At 34.8% G+C, this 6,087-nt stretch overlaps 1 long non-coding RNA gene across 1 annotated transcript; it reads right to left on the reverse strand.

Annotated features, from left to right (window-relative positions):
* Nucleotides 1–525: 525 nt before the first annotated feature.
* On the reverse strand, nt 526–3,108 carry LOC137659510 (uncharacterized). The gene is made up of 2 exons (XR_011047562.1): nt 2,214–3,108; nt 526–1,453 (listed from the first exon to the last, which is right to left on the reverse strand). It is a non-coding gene; the product is annotated as an uncharacterized lncRNA (long non-coding RNA).
* Between the last annotated feature and the right edge of the window lie 2,979 nt (nt 3,109–6,087).

Here is a 6,087-nt window from a genome sequence, read left to right on the forward strand (position 1 = left end):
TATATATATATATATATATGATATATATATATATATATATATATATATATATATATATATATATATATATATATATATATATATCTATATATATATATCTATATATATATATCTATATATATATATCTATATATATATATATATATATATATATATATATATATATATATATTTAAATATCTAATATATATATATATATATATATATATATATATATATATATATATATATATATATATATTTACATATATATATATTATATATATACATATATATATGTATATATATATATATATATATATATATATATATATGTCAAAATATATTTATATATATATATATATATATATATCAATATATATATATATATATATATATATATATATATATATATATATATATATATATATATATATATATATATATATATATTGTGACGGCTTTATGGTCAAAGTTCAGAGAATAAAAAGTTCTTCCACGGGTCACATAAAATCAGAAAGGAAAGGTTTAATTTCAAAACAGAACAAAATTTAACACTTTAATATTTAATATTGAAGCAGTTTACATAATTACGTTGATCCCTTTCTTACCGGATAAACCAGGACATACTCAAACAATCCTGCACCACACAAATACCAAAATCAATAAACCTTATTATACTTAATTTTAAATACTAGTTACGTTATCCGTTTCACTAAGGTTCACTCAAGATTTATATAAAAGAACATTAATACATTACAAAAACTGGAGAATAAGAAGACAGCTACTCCAATAGGACACTTATCACAGTAGAGGACCAGGTGAGACTAATTATGCATGAAATAGGTGGTCCAAAGAAAACTTAAAGAAGGCAGGGAAAACAAAAGGACTCTGAAAACGGGATATCTAAAGATACAGCCAGGGATCATAAAAACAGGTACAGGAATATAACCGTACATTTCCACAAAAAAAAAATAATAGAGCCATATATAAAATTAAGATGCCAATCTGGCAGATGGGTGACACCTTCCCCTTAGAAGACGAGCCCAACTGAGTGGCTCGTAGAAAAAGAGGCTAATGAGGCGAAGAAGGACGATACTGTAGACTGGTGAAGGAGGTATCATGTTAAGGAGGCAGTCGCGATAAGGTATCTGCCATGATGTTCTCGGTTCCTCTGATGTGGCGGATCTGCAGAAGGAACTTTTGCAGATAGATGGACCAGCGTAATAGACATTGGTTGTAGGACTTCATCTTGTCGAGGAAGGTCAAGAGGTTGTGGTCGCTGAAGACCAGTACCTCAGCAGCATCTAGTAAGTAGCATTCATATTTTTGCAGGGCAAGTACCAAACTAAGTGCTTTCTTCTCAATGGTGCTGTAGGACTTCTGGTGATGCTTGAACTTAGTGGAGGTGTAGCTGAATGAGTGAAGTATACCGTCTGACTCTTGGAGTAACACCTCTCCAGCTCCCGCATCACTAGCATCGATTTGAAGGATAAAAGGCTTGTTAAAATCTGAGAATTTAATAACAGGGTGGTTTATCAAAAACAGCATTAAGGCTTCAAAATAGGCTTGACATTCTACAGTCCAAATGAATTTAATTTTGGGACTGGTTAGGGATGTTAAAGGGGCAGCAACTGAAGAAAAGTTCTTACAGAATCTCCTGTAGTATGAGGCTAACCCTAAGAATCTTTGTAAGGACTTTCTGTTGGTCGGAACAGGGTACTCTAGAACAGCTTCTACATTGGCAGTTTTTGGTCGAACATTACCATCCCCAACAATGTGGCCCAAGTAGGTAACAGTAGCTTTACTAAAGACAGATTTTTTAAGATTTATGGTTAATCCAACCTCTTCTAACCTACGAAACAAACACTTGAGCCTATTCACATGTTCTTCCCAAGTCTGTCCAGTGACTATTATATCATCAAGGTAACAATAAACACCTTCCAAATCTTGGATGATGAAATTTACAAGGTGCTGAAAGGTAGATGGGGTGTTGGTAAGGCCAAAAGGCATGACCTCGTACTGAAAGAGTCCAAAGGGTGTAATGAAAGCATATATTAACTTAGCTCTTTCAGTTAGTCCTACCTGATAAGAGCCCTTTAAGAGGTCTATCTTTGTTACAAACTTGGCTTGTCCTACTGAATCGATTAAATCATCAATGAGAGGCAAAGGGTAGGAATCTTTAATGGTGACATTATTAATCTTTCTATAGTTTGTACAAAATCTGTAGTTACCGTCCTCTTTTGGAACGAGGATGCAAGGTGAAGCCTATGGTGATTTACTCGGTCTTGCTAGACCATGCCGGAGAAGATATTCGACTTCCTCCTTCATTTTGCTCTTCTTCTCAGGACCCACACGATAGGACTGCTGACGAATGGGTGTTGTACCAAGAACCAGCTCGATATCATGTAACAGCAAATCACTTTTCCTGGGAAAATCATTAAAGAGAGTTGTGAACTTAGTTTTGTCACGAAAGGTTTGACGATATCCCTTGACAGAGATTAAAAAAGCATCCAAGATTGCTTGTTTAACATTCTAATAATCTGTAGTATTTTCGAGATGTCTACAAACTTTCGATGCTTTCCCAGTTAATTTCGGCCTTAATAGCCAAACCCACTGATCGCATGGCCAATCCAAATGCAAGGCAGTCTCTTCAAAAGTCTTGAAATAATCTTCAGGGTCATATCTGTGAATGTGGGAACCAACTTAATGTTTTTTGCTAAATCAAAGTGTTTCTCCTAAGCTTCCAAATTCGAAATTTCATGTTCCTTATTCTCTATAGAAAGCTTTTCTTTTTCCTGTTCAAATTTAAGTGATAACGACGCTTCATAGTCCATTTTTTCTTTCTCTTTCTAAAGCTAACTGAAGTTTAACTTTCTCTATCTCGAATTCTAATTTAAGTTTCGACATTTGTCTCTCTGACTAACCTTTGAGCTTCCGCTAATCTCTCAGATTCTAACCTTTTCTCTTCGGCTTGTTTCTCCAACAATGCAAATTGTCTCTCTGATTCTAACCGTTTCTCTTTGGCTTGTTCCTCCAACAATGCAAATTGTCTCTCTGATTCTAATTTTTGTGCCGCAAGTTTCTCGTGTTCAAGGGAAATGCGCTCATATTCTGACTGCTGCTCGTAGGCTAGTACTGCTGGTTCACGAGTTATATACTGTCTAGCTTCATTGCCTACTATGAGATTCAGGGCCTCTGTAACACGGTTTTTTGGACTTTGCTCCTTATCAAAGCATCGGATGTAGCTGAAATTTGACATATGTATATTTTACAACCACACACAAATTTTGTCAGCATTATCAATAACCTAAACCCGGTAGTTTTAATTTTTATAGAGTAAATATGATCTAGCCGACGCCATGGCCAGTGATAATGAGCCAAGAGTCGAAAATATTCATTACGTAAGCAATGTAAACACCTTTTGACAAAATTTTACCCCGCCCATCCACCACACACCCATTCACCTTGTTCCATCTGCTCTGAAACCCATAACAGTCCAGAATGGCTAACAGGTTTTGGAATTGCCCCCGTGGTTGCAAAACTGTATTTGTCTTACGACTTGCAACTTTATATAGTCAAGAGAAAGCCCGTGGCCATATTTACTATAGCCTGAATAGGTAATTATTCAGTCTCTAGTTTAAATCCAATGTTTATGGTCTGATTTGTATTTAGCATAACATGATTATAATACTTGTAATGTCATTCAGGCTTTGGAACATTTCCATTAACTATTCACTATGCCACCAAGAGAGAGAGAGAGAGAGAGAGAGAGAGAGAGAGAGAGAGAGAGAGAGATTGTATGTAAACAGTCTTTATATAACTATTTTTGTTAAGATAAGAATTTAGTGCTAAACTCTCCATCAGACCAACGGATCATCCGATATAATTTTTTTTTCTTCTTCTTAGGCCGTACGACCGTGTTGGCTATGTTTTGGGCATGACTGCTTTTTGTAAATAAATCATGAATAGTTTTAGGAGTTTTATTTGTACATCTAATGGGAATTTATAGAAGTAAAGTGAACATAATTCATTTATCCTTTAAAATAATTACTACATGTAGCAAAACAAATAGTAGTAAAGATGATAATGCAATGAGGGAATGATACCATACTTTATCTTTGGCTTCCACATCGGCAATAACATACCCAGTTGCCATAATTTATCAGCTTAATGAAATAACCTATCATCTAATGTTAAACTTAATTTCTGAAGAGGCCATGGCTTATTGCACAGTGAAAAAACATGACAAAGATTTTATGAATGGCGGAACGATACATAAATGTGGGTGGGGTATCTGTGCTAGTGTAGTAATACTACTGTAGCAGTAGTGCCGGAACAGTAGTATACATGAATTGAACGTTCAGGCCAACTGCTGGGATCCTTGAGGATTATTTAGCACTTCTTACAACTACTCGAGAAATGAGTTTTTATACCCAGAATTTAAATTTTCTGATCCAACAATGCCCATGATAGCCTTCAGTGTTATCCTGAATTATAACGAGGCCAAAGTGGGTGGAGCCTCATGAAGTCATTCTGACGATAATTATTGGTGAAGGTTTAAAGCCAAAATACGGTACAGGCTATTTTTTTTACAGTAAATAGGTAGGTAGATAGACAATAAATAAAAATTGCTTGACATTGGATATAGCAGTTATCAAATCAAGTTTGTCTACTACGTTTTTGAGAATTACCAACTATTCCCTACACCTTGTCAATCTGATTGTGACCTATAAAGTAGACTGTAATTTCTTAGGAAACTTATTTTGGGAGTTAGACTAATAATTGAAGTGTTTTTGTATTCATTAACATATTTTGTTGGTTTGTTCATTATGACAATTATCAGTGGAGAGGTTTCAGAGTTCATAAAGGTGTACTGCTTTGCTTTTATTTACCCTTTTGTGTCATTGTTGCCAGAGGTATAGCCTTCGTTACGTATAGCCAATCATCGATCGAGAAAGAGGGAAGAAATGCCGTCATAAGTTACGTAACGAGTGCGTTCGAAACCTTTTCTCTGAGTAAGTTGGCCCTTCTTCAAAAAAAGTCACTTTTACATTATGAGTACCAAATTTATTCAACCTACGTAATGCAGAATATAGTCAAAATTTATGTGTATATATAATGTGCATTCTGAAGAATCGTTATATTTGTGAAATTCATAGATAAAAATTTATTGCGAAAAAACCGTGTTACAGAGACCCTGAATCTCATAGTAGTTTACCCACACGCATATAATGCTCAAGAATTAGGTTGCGAATTTCATTCTTCCGCATGCTACTCCTAGTTGCAATTGACAAATTACTAGCTAACTCGAGAAGCTCTAGTTTCTTAGCATTTGGGATACTAGCTAACTCAGCAGAGAGATCCGCAGCAAACTTCTGAACGTTAAATTGAGCCATGGTTAAAGTTAAAGAAAACTTCCATTACTAAATAATTGAATTCCTGTTTTACAATTATGATAGACTAACACGTTCCTGCTGCCATTCGAGTAAATGCATTACAAACCACAATACAAAAGTATCATGTTAGCGAGTTTATAGTTTCCCGACAAGATTAAACAACAAGCATTAAAAGTAATAAGATTATTTTAAGATTTTTAGGAAAAAGGGACAGTCCCGATTCGAAAGCATAAGGTGATAAAGAACACGAGGGAGTGAAAACCATTTTTACATTCCCGATTCAAGCTGATATGGAGGAACTAAGGGAATAACCCGTTGGTCCTAAACAAGCGTTATTTACTCCAAACAACTTGAATGATAACTTAAAAACTTGAACGTCGGCGCAGAGAAAAAATAAAGTGAATAAAGGTTTAAACGATTCCCCACATATCGCCTAAACTACGCGATCCTGGTATCATCCAACCCAGGGGAAATGACTTAACAAGTCGTAGTTGTAATTATATAAGGACAAAATATGGATAAAAAGCTTCCGGATAGCTCTCGTGAGTCTCGAGGAGTCGTCGACTCGGTGAGGGCGAAAATGAAAAATATACTACTGCGTTAACATTACCCAAAAGAGCAAACAGTCTATAAACAATATTACGAAAATGGTTTCACCGTACGCACATATATATCATTAACCCTAATACCAGGTATTCAGAATGTTTAC

The sequence above is a fragment of the Palaemon carinicauda genome, chromosome 20 (genome assembly GCF_036898095.1).
Source record: "Palaemon carinicauda isolate YSFRI2023 chromosome 20, ASM3689809v2, whole genome shotgun sequence".
Classification (NCBI taxonomy): domain Eukaryota; kingdom Metazoa; phylum Arthropoda; class Malacostraca; order Decapoda; family Palaemonidae; genus Palaemon; species Palaemon carinicauda.